The sequence below is a fragment of the Serinus canaria genome, chromosome 11 (assembly GCF_022539315.1).
Source record: "Serinus canaria isolate serCan28SL12 chromosome 11, serCan2020, whole genome shotgun sequence".
Lineage (NCBI taxonomy): Eukaryota > Metazoa > Chordata > Aves > Passeriformes > Fringillidae > Serinus > Serinus canaria.
This window is the reverse complement of record NC_066325.1, coordinates 15,469,799-15,495,813: the sequence shown is the minus strand read 5'-3', so window position 1 is coordinate 15,495,813 and position 26,015 is coordinate 15,469,799. Positions and strand designations below refer to the sequence as shown.

At 43.0% G+C, this 26,015-nt stretch overlaps 3 long non-coding RNA genes across 5 annotated transcripts in view; 2 read left to right on the top strand and 1 right to left on the bottom strand.

Annotated features, from left to right (window-relative positions):
- Nucleotides 1-13,198, top strand: part of LOC127060051 (uncharacterized) — a 124,196-nt gene extending 110,998 nt beyond the window's left edge. For 2 of the 3 annotated variants that reach the window (XR_007778589.1, XR_007778591.1), the window contains exons 2-4: nt 2,544-2,665; nt 7,921-9,811; nt 12,872-13,198. This is a non-coding gene — a long non-coding RNA (uncharacterized LOC127060051). The remainder of the gene's footprint in view (nt 1-2,543; nt 2,666-7,920; nt 9,812-12,871) is intronic. The other variant, XR_007778590.1, reaches the window with a different exon arrangement.
- LOC115484037 (uncharacterized) lies at nt 9,923-11,259 on the bottom strand. The gene is made up of 3 exons (XR_003944783.2): nt 11,131-11,259; nt 10,895-10,927; nt 9,923-10,633 (listed from the first exon to the last, which is right to left on the bottom strand). It is a non-coding gene; the product is annotated as an uncharacterized LOC115484037 (long non-coding RNA).
- Nucleotides 13,199-14,667: 1,469 nt separating the features above from the next.
- The window catches only part of LOC108962136 (uncharacterized), a 29,796-nt gene continuing 18,448 nt past the window's right edge, over nt 14,668-26,015 (top strand). The window contains exons 1-3 of the long non-coding RNA XR_007778587.1: nt 14,668-14,914; nt 17,809-17,902; nt 21,584-21,757. This is a non-coding gene — a long non-coding RNA (uncharacterized LOC108962136). The remainder of the gene's footprint in view (nt 14,915-17,808; nt 17,903-21,583; nt 21,758-26,015) is intronic.

The following is a 26,015-nucleotide window of genomic DNA, read 5'->3' as shown; positions in this document are numbered from 1 at the left end:
TTATTTCCTTATCTCTGGTTGTTCCTTTCTTTCTTTGCTAAGATATTGCTTTCCTGTGTCCTGTTAAATTCCTCATCCTGTTCAAATAAGGGAGGGAAAAGGGAGAGAAATATTGCTCTGAGCTGCACAGACACGTTGTCATTGTGGTTTCCTATTAACTTTCTGCTGATTTCTGCTTAGTTATCACGTGCTTTAACGTTGTGTTACACTTTCCAGCAGCAGTGTGTCCCTAGTGCTTTGTCTCTGGAGCACTAAAACTTACTGTTCCCTTCTTTGCTGTTGTTGTCTTCCTCGTGGAAAATAGCCTCCTTAGGATCACAAGAACAACAGGGCCAGTTATTTTAATCAAATGATGTTTTTCAGGATCTTGAAAGGTTGCTATATCAGCCTCTGCTCTGACCTCTGAAACAAAATCACTTCCATTCACGTTATTATCTTCGGCGTGTGGGAAACAGATGGAATCTGAATATTCTATTTTTCCTCCCTCCATTTTTTTTTTTATTTTCTTTTTTCTGTTTGCTTGATTCCTTTTGAAAATGCGTCCAACCTATAAGCAAACAGCCTCCTCTGTGTTCATTCCCCAGCATTCTCCAAATATTCACATTCTTAAAATACCTTCATCTTCCTTATTTTCTCAATTCTGTATTTGTTTACACTCAAAAGCTTCTTTGTAACTTCCTACACTGAGCTGGGAAAACATATAGTCTAGTCCTGCCTTATGTAAATGTACAATAGATTGTTAATGTCTTTGTTACCAGATACTAGCAAGCTTTATTGAGGACAAATCCATATGCCAGTGAAATTGTACAACATGAATGTTCCCAAATGTATGCAATGTTCTTCAGATTAATTGGATTCTATGGAACATATTCCCATCACAATGTGCAGAGGTTTTAAACATATAACTCTCATTAATGTTAATGGGAGTCACATGCCTAAATCCCAGCACTTCTAGATAGGAATAGCACTGCTTTAAATGAAGCCAGGGTCCACCTTACTGTGAGCTATAGTGATTGCATACAAGGGATGATTGCACTTTTCTCCTATGGATGAGAAGGGAACAAGTGCCACCAAATCATATCTCTAAAGCATTCCATATTTCTAACATTGCTCAACAAAAAAACCTGTGCTGCACTGAAGAAATAACTCAGTACTGGAATTTTTGCTGTTATGTTAAAAAGTGAAGTATACCTGTTCAACACTCAGCCTTAAAATAACAGAAAGGAGCAGTAAACAGCTTTTTTTTTTTAGCAGAAGGAAAAAATAATCTTTCTTGGTAGCACACATCATATTGTTGTGAATTTGAAATGATACAAAACCAAAATGTACATTAATTAGTAAGAGTTCTACTGATATCTCAGTGTGGGCTGTTTAATTATGTTTTCCCTTAACTGATCCAATAGCTTTGGTGGCAATTTTGTTTCCAAGTATTATTTCATGTTAGTTCATAATACAGTTCTTTCACAGTGCTAGAAATGCAGCAGGAGTGGGCATACTGGAACCTAAGGCAGTTCTTGAACAAAGTCAGTGATTACGAACTGAAAATAGAGAATTGGAGAAATTGGACTGTGAGGTGGTTAAGGAAGTTTTGGATTACTTTATGTCAGTCTAGAAAACTCAGTAGTTAACATCTTTATCAGTTAACTAGCTGTGAGCCACTCTGGTCACTTGTAAAGGAACACATGACAATCTCTTTAGAGGTGTGAGTAGGTGGAAATAGGTGGGCTTGTGTTTTAGGTGAATGTTTCTATGTCATCCTGAAACCAGTGTGAGATTTATCCTTATGTGTCTTGTGCCCATGAGGAGCTTGGAAATCCAGATCTGGAGTAAGGAGAGCATATTTCTGACATCCCACAGATTCCCATGGATGCTGATTTTGCAGTCTCAGGGGTGGGATTATGTTCTTCTTGCAACAGGATGCAGTGGCCTGGGAGGAGGACACCATTTCCATGGCAGGAGCAGAGGAAATTGGCAGCCTGGTTCTCTACTCCTCACTTGCTGCTGCAGGGAATTACTACAGTATTGTTGTGTAAGCATAGATATGTTTTATATTCCTAAAAAAACCAGGCCACAAGCAGAAGGGACAGAAAAGGACTAATTCTGTGTGACATAATTGGATATGGCAATAGGCCAGACTGTTTGATTCTGCTGGAAAAATCCCAAATACTGTGTATGGAAGCTGACTGTGGGAAGGAGAAGCTACATCATTGCTTGGTTTATGTGGCATATGTGTTGGGCAGGCGGAGGAGAAGGGCACAAAATGCATCTGGTCATCTTAAAGAGGTCCTTGATATTTGTCTTGGAAGAAATGCTCTACATCCAATCTCTTTTTAAGTCAAATGTGTATGGATCAAGGATCTATCTAATACAGCCATGAGCTTGGAGTGGTTGTGTGGGCAGTCTAAGGGAGGAAATCTTTAATCCCTAAAAATATTGTGGTTGATTGTTGAAATTTGAGTACCTTCTGGTCAGTAGTTGACTCATTCTAGCTACTCCATTTCATCCTCCAACACTGTTGTTTGGTCCCTTCCTCTGTTCCTCAGAACAAAGCCACGCAGTTGAGCAGGAGATCTGGTTTGCACAATCGTACCTATGGAGAAGCACTCAGAGGTTGGGAGATGGTTATCACCAACCACGTGTCAACATCTTCAAAACTCATCTTGATGTGAGTAAACTGTTGCTCAAATAAAGCTCAGTTCCTTCCTGCTTATTCAGTGCTTTCCTTATTACACTAAATTGCAAGCTTTCTGTCTGCGATGTCATCTTTCTTGTGCTGGCTTCCCTACAACCTTCTGATTCATTTACGACTCAAAGCGACCATCTCTGTTCCTCAGTATCTGAGAAACTAACTGAGCATCAAGACCCAACACTTGTGGAAACTGGAGGCATTACGTAGTCTTTGCTTTTCCCCTCCACTTCCTTTTCCACTGTCACGTTTTTTACCCATTTGTGCTTCTGCCATATCCACGCTCGGAAAGGGCGGAAACTTCTTTTCCTGCCACGTCTTTCCTCATGACGTCTCAGCATCTTATTGCTGATTGATTCTCATGTGTGAGTCATGGCAAAAATGGAGTGCCTCATCTCCCTAACCAACCACCTCCACCCCACCCCCATTTTTGTCCCCCCTCTCAGCCCTGCCATGCTGGTGACTCATCTCTCTTTGTGTTACTTCATCACACAAGTGGCCAGTTCTATTGAAACGCTGATGCCAGCTCAGGATAAAGTTGGTAGATGGAGGGTTCACTGGTACTTTCCATTAGGCTGGACTGTTCCAAGAGCTAAAACAATCCTTCTTCAGCATCTTTTTCCATCAGATAGCCCATCTAGCTGCTGTTAAGCTGGGAAGAGATTAATTGAGGTGGTTTGGATGATTTGCCTGGTGGCCAGAAAGGACACTGCACAAGGCTAGAATGTGCCAGAGTATTGTTTGAGTGGAAGGGAAGGCACCAAATTATTTTTCTTCCCATCACTGCTTTGGCATGCAGTGACCCAGAATGAGCATGTCCTTGTAGCCAAGCCAGAAGCTGAAATTGCTTCCTTTGACCATCCTTGCACAGACTGTAAGAAAAGACATCAGGAAGAGCACAGGTGGACTTGGAGATGCCCAGTGTCAGTGGTGATTCCATAGGGGCAGTTCTCAACACTGGATTTAGTGTTTCTGGGTATTTTAGGAAATGTGTTAACCTAATTTATCACCTGCACATGTAGCTGGAGTCTGAAATGAGAGATGGGAACATTGATTGACCTTCAGCAAGCAAAACCTGGGAAAAAGACTTATTTCTTGGCCAAAGCTTGCCAAAGAATTTTATTCATATTCTGATTGGCACTGACCAACACTCCTACTCTTCTAGTTTAAAAAGCATAAAAAATGCATTTCCAGCTTAATGGAATTCAGTACACCAAGAGAAATGATTTCTCTCTATCAAAAGCAGAGAATTGGTTGTATTGCAAAAGCTTTGTAAAACACTGTGTTTGCTTGACTAAGGTGGGCTGGACAACACATCCTGGGGGATGCAAAGTAGCATTTTCTTTTCTGATTTAGTTAAGAGAGACAACTCAGTGAAAGACACTTGAGAGGACAGAGGTGTATTTCCTTCCCCTGGCCTACTGTTTGCTCAAAGCCTGTTGATTTGATTCCCCTGTTGATAAACACATTTTGAATGTAACATAAATACAGAATTACCCAGGTAAGCAGTGAAACACCCACCTAAGATATTTGGCTTGGTGCATCCCTTTTGATTTGGGTAAGACAAATTCTAGCATGCTGGTGGTCCAAAGATGAGGATGGATGCTATCTATTTGCTATCTATTCATGGATATTTAACACTTCCTTTAGACATTCACAATCTCTTAGCTAATATTGCTGGCAAACCAGTTTGTGGAGAAACATTGACCATCATGTCAAGTCTTTCTGTTTTCCTGGGTTCCTTCCACTGTACCACAGCTCCCATTGCTCGGCATTATACTTGGCAAAACTGCTTGCTTGATTTAAAACAACAAAAAAAAGAAGTGAGGAAGAAAGAGAGAGGGGAGAAAAGGTTTGGTGAGCCTATGGTGAGCTTAATTAACATCACTGGAGGGACAGCAATGAAGTACTTAACAGGGCCACCTTGCAAGACATGAACGAGTCAAAATATTATTGACGTATTCAATTATTTGCAGTTATGGGGGTTTTGTTTTCTCTGACGAGTCCTGAAAATAATAAAGCACTTAAAAGTTCTGCTTTCACTTGGCTGACCCAGCGCTCTCGCAGCAGCACAGCGTGTTACCCCGGGAGGGAGCTGAGCCGCAGCCAGCGCGGGGCGAGGAGCGCTGAGAAAGCAGTACACACAGTCCCTCTGGAGGGGAGCAACTCACATTCATCTCTAGGGGCTCTTCCTGCCTGGCCTGTATTATTTATTTTACTATTATTAGCATTTCTGAGACACCAATCACTATGGTAACTGTGTGCCCATAATAACTTTGCATCTCTGTGGTTCTCCCCACCAGCGGTTTCTCTGTGCTTGGCGGTCGCTAATTGCTCTCGCCCCGCACGCATGGCCCGATGCACTCTCCAAGTTATTCAACCTGAATACCTGCTACAGATGGGAAGGCTGGGGTGCAGAGGGTTTAAGGGATGAGCCTTTATGGGTCTCCTCACTCCTGGACCTGCCTCTCCAGGATAAATCTGCATTTCAGCTTCTTTCCCGGGCTTCCTAGAGGTGCACTGCAATCGGGACTTAAGCCATCAACCCCTTCTCGGCTTAATCTTTCTCTTTAAATTGTTCCTATCACTTGTTTTCTGCTTGCTGAGCCCTTGACATGCAGTGCTGGGAGCCAGGGAAGGCTCTGGCTGAATGATCTTGATGAAAATATTTCTCACAGCTCTTCAAGAGCACATTTTGCCCCATAGACAGACATAGTGGGCATCATGACCCCATAGCAAGTATGAAGAAGGACTACAGGAGGACCTCAAGGGTTGTGCAGCTCAGCTGTGCCCCCTGCCAGCTTCAGAGATGCAGCCCCATGGTATCAGTACCAGAGATTTTCACTGGGGGACCAATGCAGTTATCCCCACAAACCTACTAGTTAGGAGCACCTTGGAGGAGAAACCCCTCCCAACATCCAGATCACAGGGCAGCAAACCCATCCCTGCATTTCCCTTCAGTTCTCAGCAGCAGCCAGGACTCTGTGGTTGCAGTCACCCACTGGCACAGTAGTGTCATTTTTAATCCTTTTAATATTTCTCTTTTTAAGAGCATCTTAGCTTGGGGGCCACATGGAGGCTGAATGGCAGGAAGCCTGTGAGCTCTGGGGTTGTGAAGGGGAAAGACACAGTCTGCAGCAGTGCCAGCATGCACATCACAGGAAGAATTATGGTTGATTTTCACATATATCTATAACATCTGTGTGGCTAATAAAATTGATGGAGTTTGTCATAATCAGCCTGTACTTTCCAGTGAGAGAATTATGTCTGAGCATTTGGAAATCTCATGCACAGGCAGTTACTGAGGGAATGCTGTGAAGATTAAGTTGTTTCTGCGTGGCAATGAATGCCCACACTGAAATGTACTGCCTGCCTCTGTGCTGCAGTGGGGTCCTCAGGAAGAGTATGCTGTTAAGTGGGACACTTGCATTAACTAGAAAAACATGCTTTTATGTGCTATCTGCTGTCACAAGTGTGCGTTTACATTCATGCTGTTGCACTAAAATAGTAGATTTCCAAAGCAACCAAAACTAATCCCAGAAATGTTGCATGGAACAGCCCCAGTCCCTACTCTGTGTGGAAAAGGGGAAGTCCCCCCAGAACAACTTAAAGGCACTACTCTGGTCTCCCACAAACCCTCACCCACCAGTGTTCCTGGCATTGCCTGTGCCTCAGGTTTGGCTTCTGGAAAGGCTGGAACTCCTGGGCTGGCTCTGGCACAGCACATCATGTCCTGCTCATCACTGCCACCCTCTGCCTTGTGGCTTTTGGAAGCCCAACACCCAAAATCCATGGGGGTGGAATGAGCTGAACCTAAGACATGCTTGTCCCCCAAGGGCTGAAATGTGAGGAATGGGTGTTTTGTAAAATTATGTTTTTTAGAGAATCACACAGCAACTTTTTGTAATAACATTACTTAGCGTGCTACTTTCTGTAGAGTTTTTTCCTTTTGTGCTGAAGAGCTGGTACAATCCATGTCCTTTTGCTGGATCAAATGTAATCAGCTGATAGCTGTCAGGTTCCCCAGGAAAAAAGTGGACAAATAATGCTGCGATGACAAATTCTGATGACATTGGTTTTATAAGCAGAGATAGTGGCAATTTCATATGTGATTGATTGAAAAACAGTACTCAAGAGGGATTCATACATTCTGTATTTATTTACTGCATTTTCTTGGCTATGGACTTAAACAAAATTGGTTTTGCATCCAAAATGTAATCTGAATGCCTGTGAACACAAGAAGGCAGATGAACACAAGTCATTTGGGCATCCAATTCCTTTGCATGTGCATGCAAACACTTCTTTTTTAAATATCAGAGTGGGCAACGTTTAGCAGTTTGTTAAAAATAGAGTCTGATTTTTCAAGGTGGTGTCTTGATTTGCTATAAATCTGGAATATTTTTAATTCTGACTGTGGCAGTTCTGTACCTTCTACCTCTCCACTTCCCTGTCAGCTCTGTGGCTTAGGAAAAATCCTGGAGTGGTGTGTGATACTGCTGTTTGAGTTCAGATGAAATCCAAACCAAATGAAACTCATTGGTAACTCCTCTGTCTTTCTGGGGTGGATATAGCCATTCCTGCTCCACCTTTTTTAAGAGTTTTGGGGCCCGACCCAAAACACATAAATTTCTGAGGATTTCAGGTCAAACCCACATTGCTATAAGAAGTCAGTACTGTGCTGCCATTTAAAAGTGAGTTCAAGTCTTTTATTGTTTTAGATCCAATGATAATAAAGACAAATGCATTGGATTAATAACTCTCCTACCTTGAAATTTAATTTAAAATCTCTTGTAATGTAATCACATTTGGGTGTGCCATTACCCAGATGGAGAGAAATTTGTTTTGTTGAGAAATTGCTTTAGCATAAGAATGACTTGAGTTTATTAACAGGGAAAAAAACATGACTCCCCTCCCCAGCCACTCCCCATGCATTCCAAAAATAAGAAACTCATTTCAACATGGACATTACTGGTTAAAAAATAATTACACATAATGAAATGTCATATTTCACACATACTCCCTGCAAACCATGATTCTTAGTCTTCCCTAAAACACTGCAGGGTGTAACCAGCTCTTTCTTCCTCCTTCATGAAAAGAGTATTTCACAACGGAATTGTGTGATGACAAAAAATGGTGCTGGAAAAGCATCACTACCCAGAGAGACATAAGGAATTGCCACAGGCCACTGCTTACAATCCCACACAGTATTAAGTAGTCATTGTATCTTTTTCCAGGGCTTCATTCTTCTTTTGTGACCTACAGCCTCAACGAGAGTTTTTACAGAAACGGAACACCACGGAACAGCAAATTTGGGAACCTTGTCACTTGACAAAAAAAACGCTTGGCTCAGAATGTTATTTTTCTTAAATGTATCTTTCAGCCGCTGTCATTAAAACTGTTAAATAGCTTTAGGAACCTGTTTTGTCAATTACCTTGGGGACAGGAATGAAATACTGGGCTGTTAAGCGTGTGCCACAAAAAATAAACTGCGCCGCGAGAGCCGCGGGAGGAGCGCTCGCGGGGCTGGGCACGCGCCGGCACACCTCAGCTCCTCCTGGATCCTCCCCACTGCTCCAGCAGCTCTAATTAGTTGGGATTAGATATTCCCAACTCGGGGAGATGCTCTCCATAAATATTTGTTTGCGTTTAAGAGCAGATTTCTGCAAAGGTGCTGGTGCTGACTGTTTCCCGCCAGGAGCAGTGGCAAAGCGCGGATGCAACGCCCAGATGTGCACAATGTGTGTGACCCACATTGGGCACTGAGGCCACTTGATCAGCAAAGCTCTGGGTTGTTTCTTCAAGCAGGGCTTTGGTGGGGTAGATTCTTACATTTTTAGATATATTTAGTGCAGAAAAAAATGTGTACACCATTGTGCATGAAACTGAACTGCACGAATGAATTCTGTGCCTGAGAGCAAGAATATTCATTGTATACATTAATGATGCCTCATTTCTAATTTTTTATTTCTAAATATGGGTGAAGCTGCATGTCTCTGGAGGGGGGCATTGCAATTCTGTTTGGATGGATAAAAGTGTTTTATTCCCACAATATTTTTTTTTAAATAAATATTGCCAGTGACATTGCTAAGAAAAGACACTGCTAGAAATTATGATTATCATAACTGTAGTGGACTGGGGTAATGGTCCTGAGTTAAAGTTCCTGTGGCAAAAGTTTTTGCAAATTCCAGGGATTTTTCAAGAGAGCAAGAGGGAAATCAAAGATGTTTGTGGGTTTTTTACTCCGTAAAACTCCTTCCAGAAACAAAATAGGTAGAAATTAAAGCTACAAACTAGGCAGAAAAGGAACAAAATAGGAAGGTAAGGAACTGATTGGAAACCCCAGGAACAGAATAGAGAGGTAAGGAAGTTTCACAAAATGTTTTAATTCTTCTCCTTGAATGAAAGAGTTATGTGGGGGAAAAGAATGCTCATTTTAATTTTATGAAGTGAAATTTTGTAAATTCTCTCAGTTTAATGCCCTGATCTGTTCTTGCTTGTAATTAACAGTACTCAGCAGTAGCCCTTATTAACCTCAGTAACAATTCATTTAAAACAATATTTTGCAAAATTGCAGTTGTTTTTTCACTTCTGTGTATTGCTGCATGTCTGGGAGAGGTTGTACAGCCACCCAAAACCCACTTCATCCTCAAATCCAGGCATACTTTGCATTCAGAGCTTTGAAAACCAGCTAAATTTACACCCAGCTTGCTCTGGAAATAAATCTGCTCATTTAGATGAGGTCTCATTTAAAATGGCTTAGCCCAATAATTAATCATTTCATTCTCTTTATATATTTGTGGGTGTTTGAAAGAAGTTTGATTAGTTACCAGTGATTACACTTCCTAACACCCTGCAAAGGAAATAATAAAATAAAACCCGTCAGGCTTTTGTAAGGATTGCTGGAACTGAATTTGGGCTGAATTTAATAGTGACTTACTAACTGGCAATTATTTGTCTGCCTTTAACAGGAACTCCATAATGAAGGAGGTTATCATCCAGGAGTTATACCCAGCTTGTTTTTAAACCTGCAAAGGGAAGATACTGTGAACAAAGCAGTGATGGCTCTTAGGTTCCTCCCCAGCCACCAGGAGAGGAGTGGGGCTGTTTTGGATCACCTGAGCACAGGTACCACCAACCCACCCTCTGCCACCCCCTGGGACACTCTTGCTCCTCCTGCCCATCATGTGGGCTCCTTCACTAAGTGCAAACAAACAGAAAAGCTTCCAGTCACTGATCTGTTGTTTCTAAATGCACTAAATTATTTTAGGGAGTCCTGAGATTAAAGATATTTTTCTAATCTAAGGGTTTTGTCTTGTAAGGAGGTGGAGAGGGTAAAAGATTGTGTTGGTCTGAGTAGATATTACACCTCTAAAGCTGCCCGTGGTTTCTTATCTGTATTGTGGGCAAACTGGATGGATGTCAGAGTTCAACACACCCATGCTGTTTAACCTGGTGCTATTACCACAATGACCTTAACCAGCTAGGCAGTTCACAGAGCAGGCACTAAACAGAGCATGAGATGAATTTAATGGATTACTAGGGAGTATGTTATTGCAAGGAGAAGCACCTGTGGAGCAACATATTTACCTCAGTTCCACTGAATGAGCATGTTGAAAGTGAATTGGCACAGCCTTCTGCTTTATGAAAGGAAGTATTTTGTCATTCTTCATGCTTTCATTAAGAGGATTTAAGGCAGAGGATGCTGAAATGGTTCTGTGTTAGCACCAAAAAAATCACAGATTAATAGTTGAGCTTGAAAATAGTAAAGCATCTGATTTTTGCTTTTTCATCAACAAGCCTAATAAACCAGGATGAAACTATTAACATACAAATAGACAACCTTCTGATTAAAACAGCAGCAGCCAGCCCAGCCTGAAAAAGACCTCTTCACACAGAAAGCAATTATGATGGCGAGTGTTGTCCGATTCACTTCTATTTGCAACAAACCTAGAAAATCAGAATGTAACCAATCATAATTTTGCAGAAAACCCGATGTTATTTAAAAATGAAGATGCTCTTGATTTTTCTTCTCATGATCAGCATTTTAGAAGCCCCCAAATACACTGCAAGGTTGTACTCCTTTGAATTTCTACTCTAGGCACATACTGTAAATAGGAAGAAGCAAGCCCTCAGGAAAAAGCATTGTGGGAAACCTCCCCAGAGGAAGGATGGATATTATCCTAGATTGTACTACTACAGTATACTTACCTTGATATCCTGTATCTCCCCTAAGATGGTCATCTGTGGGAAAAAATATACTTAATTACTATTCCATCATTTAACTATCTAGCTCCTGGTGATGGTGATTGTGGTGGAAAGAATTTTCCTGATTTTAAAGTCAGGCCATGACAGCTCATACCCCTCAGATGTCCCAGCTTGGAAATTTTGTTTGACATGGGAGGAATGACTGGCACAGAGGAGTTTTCCCTCATGCCAAAGCAGACCTGGCTTCCTGTTCACGTGGAGCGAGCGTTCCTTGCGCGAACCATCGCGGAAGCGCGTCCGTAGCGTGGTCACCCCTCGGAGCAGGGAGGCTTCTCAGTAGCTCTCTGCTGGCTAATTCCCTTTTAATCAAGGGCAGCATAAGTGGTACCAAGCCCTAAATAGTTTCCTCTTTCCCCCATTCAGCAAGGGTGTGAATACATGCCAAAATCCCTCCTCATGCAGTGAAGTGCAGAGGCTCATCTGTAATTTAGGCGCGTGTTGTAGCACTGGTTGTTTTCTGTGAAGAACATGAGTGTGCTGAGATTTTTATTTTTTTCCCCATGTCTTGAACATTGATACACACTGCGCCTTTTGGAGAAAGGAGTCAAGATGTACTTTTTCAGGTAGAGTAGGAATGCCTGTAAAATTATCTGAAGGAATCCACTTCATTTCATCTGAGAGACACAGTTCTCTTGGGTGTTTTGAAAAGATGTCTTAACATGCTAACTGAAATGTTGAAACTTTTTGGTATCTATCCTAATTTTGATACTGAGGCAGGTGTGCATTTAGTGAGCTCATCATCCCATTACATTTTCCTTTAATTAAAATTATTTCCAATATTCCTTTCCTAGCAGAACATAAAACTGGTAGCTTCTTGTTTGTTTAGGTGGTCCAAGGTTGATCATTATATATTAGGAAAGAATTTGAAGACGGAGCATGCTGGAAGATGATTTCTGCATCACACAGAGTTAAAAGCCTAATTAGACAGCTAAAGTAGCCTCCAAATATGCAGACGCTCTTTTGCACTCCAAAATAGTTGCATCAGCTATCAATCAAGTGGATAAAGGATGCAGACAGGCAACTGAGGGTTTTCATTTGTGAGTAATATTAATTGTGGGTGTAAAATGAAAGATGTAATAAGTGATGAAGGTACCACTCAATACTTGGATGAAACATTTTCTGAAGTTAGCTCCAGATGGGGAGTTCCAAGTGGGACAATTGCATAAAGAAATAAAATTTCAGCTTGGCACTGACCATTGCATGTTCTTGAAAAAATATATAGAAGTGTCCATTGATTATTGTTCTCTCTGATTTTGGTTTTCCAGCCCTGTATTCTGGCTTGCTGTTCATTAGTCAGGAGTAATTGGGCTGGGAGAGGAGCATTCAGACCTCGGTTCAATATTCAAAGCAAATGAAATATGCAATTATCAAATACAGAGTCACAGAATTGCATCGAGTGGAAATAAATAGTGCCAAATCAAGACCACATGTTTTCAAGAGGATTATGAATTTTAGTGATATGCAGCTAAATGTCATCTATTTGCAAATAATTGAGGAGTTTGAAAAAAATCCTTTTGAAGATTTTTGTGAATATAGTAATTGTAAAAACACTTGCCAGGATTTTTCTGAGGTCAGTGTGCATAAGTCTGAAATTCAGACAGAAATGACTCTGTTCCTGATAATCCTTTCTGAATGGGACTCCTGATTGCCCTTCAGTGGGGTCTGATCGTTTCCCCACTGAAGACTGGACATCTGAACCAATGCTTTCAAGCAGTAATTAACCCATGAGTTTTCAGATAAACCTTTAAGGGATTTTTTATAAATCGTGTTCAAATGAACCATTCTTTATCAAAAATATGAAAAAGCTCAGAGATGCTTTCTGCTTCCTCTTTTACAAGTTTTTTAACAGTGCATTTAGGCATTTCACGTCCTGTGTCTGCAGTAGCTTGACAAAGGACCTTTATATTTTCCCTTATTTAGATAATGGACAGAGCTCTTCACCTCACATCTGTCACTGAGGTCTACATGTGGTTGCTAAGCCTCCCTTATCACATGGAAGGGTGGAGACAGGGCAGCAGTTTTCTCTGGAAAAGAGACAGATGATCATGCCAAGTTGTGGAGAAGTACTGGCAATGGCTTCGCTGGGGAGAGATTGAGACACCCTTTCGACAGGAGCCAACACCCATTTTGAGATGAAAAATGTCCATCCCACCATCCAGCTCTGCAGTGTCTCCTCCAGCAGGATCTTCTCTGGGAAAACTCCCACTGCTGTGTCTGCCATGAGCAGCCAACTGGCCTCAGTTAAACATGAGAATGTGAGTGAAGCATGTTTCCCCTGCCTGCTTACTTGTTCCAGAGACTTTATGGTGGTATCTTGTCTTGTTTGTCTCTGCATTTGTCCAGTCACCATCTTCTGCTGTTGGGCAGTTTGGGGCTCATGTCCCATATTCAGGCAGCAGGAGTCTGACAGGGCTCCCATCTCCCCAGGATGGTGTGGGAGGGTTCACAGGGAGCCTGCTCTCAGCACAAGCCCTGCTGGTTCAGGCAAAATGTACTCCACAGTCACAAACAATATAATTTTGGCTAAATTCAAGCCCAAAGAGGTCACTGTCTTGTGCTTTTCTCTCACTTGTGTATTTTTAGACTAGCTATAGTCTGGATGCTAGCTTGCATAAATCCCATGCTCTTGATGGTTTGGGTTTTGGTGCCTAGGACAGGGTTGTGTAAAACTTTATTCAGTTAAACTGGAGTAACAGCTGAATTCAGACAGGTCTGCTATAGGGACCTGAAACACACACCCAAGATAAAGCAATTCCCAAATCTCATTGACAGATGCAACCAAATAAATAGTCAGTTCTAAAGCTCCTGTGCAGAAGACACTAAAGATTCTTATAGCTAAGACATTTAAAATACATTTTAAGAGTGTAAAATGATGAGAGAGTACTTCCAAATGCACACTGCAAAATAAGACCTCGCAGATTGCCAGAAATGTTTGGAAATTGAGGAGATAGCGGTATCTCCTATTTGGATAACCATGCAGGAAACAAGTGCTGTGAGCTTTGGAAAGCCCGTGGAGCACAGGGATGGGATCAGAAGGCAGAGGTAAGGGAAGGGCACTTGGTGGGCTTTATTGTGTCCCAAGACTGCATCCTATTTCCTACACTAAAGGAACACGTCGTGTTGGGTTTTCCCCAACAAGCAGGATATTGTTTAAGTCCTTTTTGAACAAAGTATTATCAACTTTATTTGGGGTTTTTTGTTCTGCTTTTAATTGGGAGCAGCAGCAAAGTTCAGAGTACCATAGGCAGATGTTACAGGGACACGAAAGTACAAGATAAGGTGCTTCCTACCACAGGAAGGCTATTTTAATAGTTGGTTTTTAAGCTGATATTTACGAAGGAAGGAAAGTCAAAGGCAACAATAATTAATGTCATCATTATGGTGCTGATTTGCAAAGAAACATAGTGGGATTAGGAACTCAGCCATTTCAGCTTTTTAGAAAACTTCAGCACCAGATCAGGCAGCAACTGAAAGACAATAAGCACCAAAATCTAGGTGTTACTCTCTTACATTTATATAAGTATAGAGGTTGCAGATGGAAAAGAGTGTTAACAAAAGGGAAGGTAAATTTACAGGTCTCACCATCCTCCCTCATTAATGGTTCTCAGCAAAACATGCTGAGCTTTGTGACTTTTTTTGTTTATCATTAAAACACAATTTTTGTTATTTGCTGAATGGTTAAAATTTATTTTCCTGATAATTTGGGGAGGTAGCTCTTTATCATATGGAATGATGAACAAAGGCTGCAAAAGTCTTTTCAAATGGGTTTGTTTGCAGCCCTATAGAGCAGAGCTCTATGAGTTTATTTGCATCGTCAGGAGAATCTAAACTAATTTAATTCATGGTAGGGAGCATACGTTAATGACTTCTCTGGGTGGAGGAAGGTGGTGCACACCTCTCTTCTAACTCAGTGGTCCTGATCTACAAGCAGGCCAATAGATCAAAACCAAATGCTATCTCATGGTAAGAATTGAATTCATGTTCTCCTTAGGTGCTTTTATACATCACAAAAACCACTGGTGTGTTTGCTACCCCATCAAACTGTCCAAAGGCTGACACAGGGACAGGTGGGATGGATCCCTGAGCAGCCTGAGCTGGTGGGTGGCACCCCTGCCCCTGGCAGGAGGATGGAACTGGGTGATCTCTAAGGTCCTTTGAGACCCAAACCATTCTGTGACTCTGTGATCTCCCTGCCCAGCAGAACGAGGTGCTGCTGGCCAGTGGAGAGGAAGGGAGGGAGCTCTGTTGTGAGCTAAAACAGTGTTTCTGCTTTGCCAGCTTCCTCCCTTGCAGGCTTGTTCTGACTTAACAACTCTGTGGCCTTCACAGGCTTGAAAAACTATATAAAGGAAGCAAAAGAAAAGGTATTTCAAGGAATGAAATTAAGAATTGTAAGGATCTTTGAATAACTAGTGTTTTCAAACTGGGTTAAAGCAGACTTAGAGTAATCTGACATGATGTAATCCTAGTGAAGTTGCAGGAAAGCAGAAATTAAGTATTTATTTGGTATTACAGTGTCTAGTATAAGATATTGTTAAGTACTGTCAGTAACTCATTATATATTTATTTTAAAAAATAAGAACTTAAAAGAAAAAAAGAAATTTGAGATTAGAATGTGGTTGCTGTACATGCATTATACATGCTTCTCCTTCTGTTCCACTAATGGATGCTGACTGCCAGAACAGCGAAACGAACCATTGAAATTAGCGGAACTAAGACCCAGATCTGATAGAAATTTTCATTTGCCTCCAGTGTAGAATTTCAGACAGATCCCTGATTTCTGTGGAGCATTTCCAAAGCTTCACAGCTATGCTGCAAAAGGAGCTTCCTGTCAAAGGGAACAAACGTGGTGGTAGAAGACATTGAAACTTCTGCTTCCGAGTGGCCACGCTGCAAAGACATGAAAAGGATGAAGCATCTCTAGTGGCACATCATTAATGCTGGTGGCAAGCTGAGGAACTGCTGGGGAAAGAAACAGCAGCAGCAGAAGGAGCCTGAGATGAACGAAGCTGGAATCATCAGCATGGAAATGCCATCTTAATTATACCACGTTCTGAAAAGAACTAAAGGCAAAAACAAAGCTGAGACCAAGAGGCACAAGCCACCCATGTAGGCTTCACTACTGATCTCACCAGGGTCTCACAAGTCACTGTTGGAAAATAGAACCTCTAAGCTGTCAGTCCTGGTGATCTCCCACTGCTGGAAGAGTGGCTAATCCCAAAATTTTCTCATTCTGAGCAAAAATCAGAGGTGAAATGTTATTAAAGTTGGAAATGAGTTATGGGTCGTCAAACAAAGTATGAATATGGAATGGAATTTACGGGCCACGGTAGTTACCCTTGTAAGAGGAAAAATCTAGTGAAAATCATGTTAAAATACACTGCAGAAGTGTCAAAAATCTGGTCTTCAGTACAGAATACTCATCAGAAACCCTCTAGCATTAAGTTATGCTTCATCTTTAATGCTTTTTTTAATGCTGCCCAAGCATGCTCTGCTTTTGCCAAAATAATGGAATTCTGAGCCTTTGCTGGGACTTTCCATATGACTGTGGCTTTAAGTTATATCCTTCAATTTTTTACTTTTTTTTCTGTTTTGGTAATGGGAATCTTTAGTGCCTGGAACATTTGAGACACTGAAAGAACCTATAAAATTGTATATCCAGGAGAGGGTTTGGGTTTCTTCTGAATCCTGGGCAGACTCTGGAAAGCAGAACCAAACCTCAGAACCAAAAATTCCTTCATGAGTTTTCAACATTTCTGCTAATGCTGAGTTCCAGGGTCTGGTTTACATTGGGAAACCTTGACTCCTGGCTCCAAAGGGTTCAATTAGTCAAAATGGTTGGCAGATGGAAAAAATAATTAAGTTCCATCCAGTGTTTTGTACAATAAAAATAGACTCAAGACACAATGGCCTTACCTTGAACTTTGCAGGCCAGCGTCACATAAAGATAAAGAGGGAGTCAGCTTTTAGGAGCTGGATTATCTACCAGCACACAAACAGTGTGAAGCTGGGGGAGCAAGGGCCAGAGGCATCAGAACATGCAGGCTGAGCACGTGATTATTAGCTTTAATGAATCCTTTAGATCGGAGATGAAAATTCCAGCAATGAGGAATGACATGGATATTATGAGATTACCAAAACCTCATGATAGCAGTAATAACAATAATCATCTGTTATTTGAAGAGCTGCTGAAATGCAAGGAAATTTTAAAATATTGTTCTTAGAAATCTTTCTCCTAAAGGCTTTGTCTTTCCTGAAAATGACAGAAAAGTAGATGGATAATGCTTTTCTCAAACAAATTTTCTTATGCTTCAATACAGCCTTAGATGACCAACTTCCAGAACCTGAGTTTGAAAATACAATTATGGACCAGAAACATGACCTGTGACACAATTTGACATCAAAATTATTTTTACTTCAACTACCCTGTAAGATATGTGGGCCAAAGAGTTAGATCCCACATTATGCACCTGATCATTCTGAATAATAAACATATTCACAAAAAACAAGAGGCATATAGGGTAGATTTGCTAATTGGGAAGTGTGTTACTACACAAATGATTTGTTCTAAAATAGACTGTAGTGCAAATTTTATGGCCAAAGCAATGTTTAGGATAGTAAATTATATATTAAGGACAATAAAAAGTGGACAGATTCTCCACTACTGTCAATTATGGTACCTGGCAGTACAGGGCTTTGGAGATTTATCTCTAAGTAAAGAATGAAATCTCCAGATTACTGGGGCAGAACAGAGTTCTAGTTTATAATATTAATAAAGTTTTCCTGAAAGTGTAAGAGTTCCACGTATCCACACTTGCACATTTACATTTTTACATCCTCTTTTGGCTGTCACTCAGGGCTGGATGCAACTGGGTGCTCAACGTCTAAAAGGGATGGCGAAATAAATTACACAGATCTCTGTGCAAGTCTGATCAAGCTCTGAAAGGTGAGGTAAGTCTGCTTCCTATTGCTCACGTCCTTCCTTTTCTTCCCCAAACTTCTACCAGGTATGATTGCCATCTCTTTCCTCTCCTGCATCCCTGCTCTGAGGCTGCCCTGCCCCACTGGGGCTGCACCCACCGTTGCCACCCCAGGGTTTTCCACAGCAGTAGGGTTTTGTTAGGTGTGTGAGCAGCACTGGGGATCCAGGGTGAGGACAGGAGCACACAGGGAGGCTCCTGCTGGGATATCATGGAGTGTTTTGGCAGCACTGGTGTGGTTGAATCATGTGACTGGTGCCGCATGCCAGGTCTTGAAAGAAGTGATGTCTGTGTGCCTGTGATTGCTCTGATGGTCTGGGCTCCTCTGAGGGTGCAGCAGATGGCCCCTGCCTTTATCTCATGTTTATTTGTGGTGGTAGTCTAGAAAAACCACTGAATCCATCCCAAATCATATGGTGTTTAGAGGGATAAAGATGTTCAGCTAAGCCTGGGAATCATTAGGTGGCTGCCTTGGAGCCAAGATGTTTGGATGGGGCTTGGTTTCACAGCTGGCAGAAGAAGGAGAATCTTTTTCTGCTTCAGCTGTTGAGACTGTCAGCAGCAAACTTTCAGAGCCACCTCCCAGTTCTTGGGGATTCATGGGATGGTGGAGTGGGTGGATGTCCTGTTTGGTGAACTCTAAAGCCATTTTGTTGGTGCATGTGTGTGAGGGCATGTCTTTAAATCTGGAACCCGCTCTTTGTTGTTTTGTGGTTGGGATCCACATATTGGATCTGTCTGACAGCTTCCTTGGATGATAGTGGTGGATCTTGGTATTTAAAGTAGGTTGTGGCAAAGGTGAAGGATCTCAAGAGGCAGAATTTTTCCTTTGGTTGTAACAGTAGTTCACTCCACCTGAACCTCCAAGTGAGCAGTCAAAGCCCTGATTTCTCTAATGTCTCAAGGGCCAAGCTTCCTGGGTTCAGCCTGTCCCAAAGCACATGCTTGTGACTTGGCACAGCTCTCCTTAGAGGCCAGGAAAAATCAATGTACACTGTTGTGTTGAACCCAGTGAGGATTAGCAGAAGGGATGTGCTAATGAATTCCATGTGAATATGCAGCAGCAGACCAGTCCTACAAAGCACAGAAATAATTTGGTAGAAAACCTTCCTGATTTGCTTTCCAGCTTGGACTAATGGCTGAGCCTTCTCCTACCTGGAAGCAGGGCTATTTCCTGGGATGCCACTGGCATCACTGGGGTGGTGTGAGGTGTGGTACCCTGCCTGGTGTGGGCAGAGCTGCTGCTGCACAGATCAGAGCAGGCAGCACATCTTGATGTCTGCTGCGACTCATAAGGTGAAGGCTTTGATGTAGGTCCAGGACCTGGCCCTGTGATGCAAGATGCACTGCAAAACCTGCTTTTCAGGGAGCACATCCGTAGCCATGGGATCTTCAGAAACAAAATCTTGTCCATCAGGAAGCCTGTATCACTGATCAATCCTCAGGACTCCCTGGAGAAGAGTTCCTTGTCCTAAAGAGTTCCTTGTCCTAAATTTGACATTAGTATCCTTCACCTCTGGGGAAGCACAGGCCTGTCTCATGCTGTTACATGAATTACCAAAGCAAAGGCTTTCAGTTTTGCTTCTAGCTCAAAAGCTCTTCGGTTCCAGCACCAGTGCTCCCATTGAGAATGCTAAAATACCTATTTGTGTGATGCTCTGTAATTGAGTTTATTTGTAATACCTCAGAAATACACTGCACTGAAAACCCCTAAGTTTTCACTAGTGGAGCAGCTATGCCAGCTGGCTAAGAGAAACTGGTGTGATAATTTCTCTACTTCTTCACCCACTTCCCTGTACCTCAATATCTTCACTTTTCCTTCTTTTCACCAGGCTGGCTCTAGCTCTTGTCTTTGGCAGTGCTCCTGTGCCCACGTGCCCGCACGCGCACACACAGGCTCGGGCAGGTATTCGTAACCTGACTTCACACTTCCTCCCTCTCCCTTGTTAATTGTAAGAAAAAGGGGAAGGAAGAATGAAAAAAAAAAGTGTTACACAGAGAAATGAGGCAAAAAAAGAAATCCATGGGTATGGTAGTTGCAAGGGATGCCCAGAAATTCCCTTCTGGAGTCTCCTTTAATCATCTCTCATACTTCGCTTCGCTGCTCTTCTTTCAGCTGCTCAGGCCAGGTTTCTTGCTAGACTTTTACTGCCAAGTGCTATTATTACCAAACCGCTCTGATCTTTAGCCAGATCTTAGGAAAGAAGTGGGTGTGCTGAAGCATTGGTGAGCCAGTGAGGGAACTCTTTACCATGGCAGACATGACTGTACAGATGAGAGCTGAGAGAGCCGGGCTGCAAGGCTGCCATGGGGTCTGGATTCAGCTGCTGCATGCAGGGAAGAGCAGCCCTGAAAGCCCAGGATATACAACCCTTTGAGCTACAACCAGCCAGATGCTAGCACACAACCCAGATAACAAGAACCATTTGAAGGTGCTGGGTACCTGAGACAACACCTGGGTTTCGCTGACGTGTCCCCGGGCTGTGCTGACTAAGTGCAGATCCCCAGCAGGAATAACTGAGGCTGCACTGAAACCTGTGCCCAGGCCATTCTGCAGGGAGGCAGAAGAGCTCTCATTGGGCTGTCAAAGCTGCATCTCCCCTCCTCATGGCTCAGGGTGGGCTCCACAGCTGTGCCTGGCTGGCTCTGGGCAAGGACCAAAGTGTGGCTGGAGCGTGAGGAGAAGCAGAGCTGTGAACACAGAGCCTTTACAAGTTCATCCTCTGAAGAAGGGCTGAAACACCATTTAAACATACTAATTTCTCTTGAAGACCTTGGTCCATATTAATTATTAAAAAGAATGTCTGAGTGGAAGACCAAAAAACCTCCAAAAGGGAATGCAAAGTGCAATGAGCTTGCAGGTTCTCAGAGCTTACACCAACTCTGTGCCACACATCTGCAATAAAATAGTCTCTATTTGCTTAGCAGATGTGCTGGAGTCATGTAGAGTTCAAATTTACCATACCCATCAAGATGCAAATCCCAAATTTCTTTTAGCATTGTCCCGTTGGTAAGGATGTTACAGGCAGGTCAGGATTCTATCTCCCCCCAAGCCCTTTAAATGTGTTTATTCATTCTGTTTATTTTCATTTCCCAGTTTCCACATGTCGCTCAGTCAGGTTTTCTGTTAGCAAGACTGAGAGACGAATAACATATGTTACCCCACAACTGACCTTGAAGGGGAACTGAAGGAACCATCTTCCCTAGGGCTGAGATGTAATTCAGACACGAGCTTTCTCTGCAGAGGTCCTGTTCTGAACAGACACTGCCAACTGTGTCCTAAGCCCTGGAAATATTCCTGCCTGCATCGATAGCAGAGCCTGAAGCCCGTACCAGGGGGATGTTGAGGATTTAGCCTTCTGTGCCATCCCTCCCTCAGCTCTCATAAGCAAAGCAAACAAATTCTTTGTGTCTTAGAAGAATCAGATAATTCAGCCAACTCGAGTCGTTTCCTCGCAGGCCTGGCTTTTCACCTGAGGGACTGGGTTTGCTCGTCCTGCCCAGGTTAAAATGACTGAAAATCAATGTGGTTTGACAGCTGTGGGAAAAAAAAAAAATAAATGGACGTACAGACTGTTGAGCAACAAAGACTCTTCAAGTGGATACGAAGTGAGGCACAAAAAGAATCTGTTGTCTCTGATCTTCCTTTCAGGCTCTTGATTCATGGCAGTCTGGCCAGTCACAGCCCTGTCTGAAGGGTCAGTCTGACTCTTCCATGGTGTTTTCCACCTCCTCAAACGTTCTGCTCAGGAAGAAGTCACAGGAGGGACTTTCAGCTTTCCCCTGTCCTTGGCTGGCTGAGCTGGGCATGTCAAACAGGAGATGGGTATGTCTGTATTGCCTGAGCCTGATGTTGCAGCCTGGAGTGGTGGTGCCCACTGCCCCTCTGCTGAGCTCCGTTTGCCTTTGAAACAGCAAAATGTGGAAGTCCTCATCTGTGGAGCCCAGCTCCTGAGGACATCTGGGTGGGGAGGGGGTGTTGGGGGTGGCAGTGTGGAATGGAGGTGTTGTGAGAGCGTGTGCAGAATGGGGCAGTAATGCCAAGCTGCTGGTTTGACCCACTTGCATTCACGTCCTGGGCGAGTGCTCCAGAGCAAGGTGTGAAAGGCAAGTCTAGGTTTAACCTGGAGTCAGTGATCTTGTCACAGCTCCCACAGGCCACCTCGATGCCCAGAAGCTGCTGAATTTAGACACCTCCATGCCAGAGGCTCCTTCTCTGCCTGTTCCCCCCCCCCACATCAGCTTTCCCGGTCCTGCCACCTGGCATTGACCTCAGGAGTTCACTTAACCTCCCCCTTTTTTCCCCCAGCACCGCTTCTTTCTTTGGGGAATGTGATCACTCTCCCTCCTGCAGCAGTTCAGAACTGAATTATGTCTTTGGAGCATTTGGACAACATTCTCAATCACATGCTTTCTTTTCTTGGGGCTGTCCTGTGCAGGGCCAGGAGTTGAAGATCTTTGTGGGTTCATTCCAACTCAGGATATTCTGTGATTCTGTGATGTTCCCCAAAGGTTGAGCAGTTTGGGAAGGGGCAGTCTGTATGAGTAGGTATTAGCTCGGTGTCAACCCTCTGGTGAAATCTCAGATCAGCATGGGATTGCAGCACAGAGGGGAGATGAATGTTACATTCAGCATGCCTTGCCAGTTCTGACACACAGGAACACTGAACACGTACCCTGACAAAATCCTAAAGTCACGCCAATTTGAATCCAAAACCCTGCCTCCTCTGTTAGCACTTAGTTACAATTTCATATCATTTTCCCCATGTAATTAAAATGTCTTTCCTGAGCCAAAAAATGAAATTTTCTTTACAGTAGGCAATTCTTATGTAAAACTACTTTCCTCTTTAGTTTCTGTCAGTTTAATGTAAGTTTTTAGTTGTGTTTGGAGACATCCATTTTGGGAGTTATGACATTTCCCATCCTGGTACTGTGATTGTGGGGAAGGAGGAAGGTAAACTGTGTAATTGGATTTCAGCTGGACCAGTATCAGCTCAGGTTCTGGGTTCAGAAAATGTTTGCACCTACCTATGTCTGGCAGTGGATCTAGGTAAAATGTCACCAGTGAAGCTTTTAGGAAGGTTTGTTAATGCCCATGGCAGCCCTGTCACAACATTTGTGTTAAGGAGAGGTGAACAGGGTCATGTACACATTTACTTAAATATTTTCATACTGTGGGTTTGATTTTGTCTGATTTTACTTTTTTTCAGCTCACCCATGACCCTTGCCCTCCAGCAGTGCTCAGCAGCTCCTGGGAGACCTGGAGCTCTCCATGGCCATCCCCTTCTGCCAGTTTGAAGTTTAGACATATTCCCCTTGCTCCTTTTCCCCTTCACTTGTTCTCCAGAGAGCTGCATTTCAGTTTAGTGCTGCTTTTGGAAATGTGGGTTCCCATGATCTCTCAGATGTGCCAATGGGCTCACTGGCATTAGAGGTCAGGGTTTCTGTCACCACCTTAAAAATGGACTTATTGGCGAAGGAACAAAGCTCAGGAAATAACATTTTAAACCTGTCAAATCTGATTTACAGAAAGCTTCCATGATCTAGACAAGAAACAAGCAATGATTGTGTTCTACTCCACCCTATTTTTAATTATTAAAAATGCTAGTATACTTTTCCAGTTGACATCCCTGTATAGGAAATAAGTGGAGTTGGAGTAAATCTTCCAAATAAACATATTTCTCAGACATAAACATGATAAATCTTGTCTTTTGAGAAAGATATAAAGAATGGTTAACTTAAAATATGCATATAATAACATATTACCCACAGCTTCTCATGTTTAAAAAGATTCCATATGCTGGGAAAACCCATAAAATAAAACCCAAGAAATGCTGCATCCTCTTTCTATTAATTTGAAACAGTCAGTTAATGGGAAAAAGGAAAAGAGAGAGAAAAAAAAAAAACTAGTAGAACAGAATTATTTTATTTTTTCTTAGAAAATCCCAAACAAATCAGTAACTCCAACATTCCAATCTCTTCATCCTGTTTTTAGTGGTGTATTAATATGTAAACTCAATACTTCTGTTGAAAAATAGCTTTGGGTAAGGAATAAATGGTAGCAAATTCCAGGGTGGCCTTACTAGCATTTTTGATTGAAAAAACTTGGAAAAATGTTGTTGTTTTAGGATGATGAGAAGTGCTGCCATCTCTTGTGGTTTACCCAGGATTGTCCCAAGTTTGACTTGTCTCTGGTTTGGTTTAAAACCTAAAAAGGGGCCAGTAACCGTGGCTCCCTCTCTTCCCCATTCTTGTCCCATATTTAATGAGCAATTGATTTTAAAATAGTCCCACTGAAGAAGATTTCTGTTAAATTACCATGGATGAAACAGTCTACCTTTGCTATTTATTTTTTTAAGAGTTTATATCTCCAAAAATGTGTATTCCATATGACTCTGGGCTGCAGAAGTGGGGTGGTGGGAGCTGGAGAACAGACTGGGGCTAGCAGGACTTGGGCTCTGGGCTGATTATTCTTTTGACTTGGTTTAGGAGCTGGAGGAAATAGTTTGTATTTCGCTTAACTTCATTTGTGATTCCCCCTATTTTGTCAGATATTTTCACGTGGAGAACACTTGATAGACAGATGCTGGTCACTCCCTGGCAGGGACACCCAGACCTGTTCCTCCAAGGAACAGGGCACAGTCCAAGACCTTTCAAGACCCCACCACGGGGATGGGGACTGTCCTGTTTTCTCTCACAGCCCAGTGGTCAGAGCCCTTCCTTGCAGACCTGTTTTCAACTGTCTGCCTTCAGTTTGGGTTATTTCCACTTCTCATACATCACTGTCCTGTGAAACTTTTGATCTTAATCAGTTGTGGATGCCCCATCCCTGGAAGTGTTTAAAGCCAGATTGGATGGGGCCCTGAGCAACCTGGCGTAGCAGGAGGTGTCCCTGCCGTGGCAGGAGGTGGAACTGGATGAGCATTAAGGTCCCTCCCAACCCAAACAATTCTATGTGTTGTGCTGTTTGGGCTTTGGGCTTTCCAAGGGGTTGAGGCTCCCACCCAGCTGCAAATTCAGAACTCTTCATGCCCCAGAGAGGCCACAAGCCTGAGCAGAGCTGGGGACACAGCAGGCAGGGAATGTGGAGCTGCACAAACCCACACCCTGTGCTGAGCACCTGCAGTTAGACAGGGCTTTAACCAGCCCAGTGCCAGCCAGCCAGAGCTTCCCCAGTGTGGGCCACCAGTCCCCTCTCTGTGCCTGCTGAGGGGCTCACCTGTGGCTGTGTGGAGGGGTTAAACTGGGCTGGGCTGGGCTCCAGCTGTGCACAGCAGCGTGGGGACTGGGCTGGGCCAGCTGTGAGCTCAGCTATTCCCCCCAGTCAGCCAGAAAAGGGCTGTGTCTCCTGCACTGGGATTAGCAGGAGGGGAGGTAGGTTTTTATCGTAGGGAAGGAGGTGGAAAAAAACTGTGTTTGAGTGATTCCTTGCTGAGCAGTGCCTGGGGAGGGTCTGGGCTGTGCAGAGCTGTCCTGAGAGGAGCTCTCTTGGCAGAGGGGTTAAGAGAAGCCTGACCCTCTGACTTCTTCACTTAACATCCAGGCTGGGGAGATGCTTGTTTAGCCCAAAATCTTGGGTGAGGCAGTCAGCTGGAGTTCAAGATCCAGGGACTTAATGTCCCATGACCGAGTGTAGCTTGTTTGACCTGTAGTGCAGATCTTGAGAAGAGGGAGCAGGAGTGTTTTTATGTTATGTGCTGAGCCTGCTCTCCCTGACTCAAACACCTCCTGGAAAATGAATAATTGAACATACATGTGACTATGTACAGACCCTTGTTCAAACAGAACCTGATTTGGGGGGGAATATCTTCCAGCTTCATAGACTTTTTCTTCTGCTAACTGTGCAGGACTGGTCACAAAATCCATAGGGATATGGCTGTATAGCAGGGAGCAGGCTTTTCAGCCCATGCTTTTCGGTCTGAGGAGTGGCCTTCAACTCTGAATTCTTAGGCTAAGCAGAGTGGTGAATTTGTGCCTTCAAACTGAGCTGGAGTAGAAGGAAAAAAACAAATTAATTCAGATTAGTTTTTTATAAAATATTATTTGCCAAGCCACACTGCTCCCTGCTAAAATTGAGGGATGTT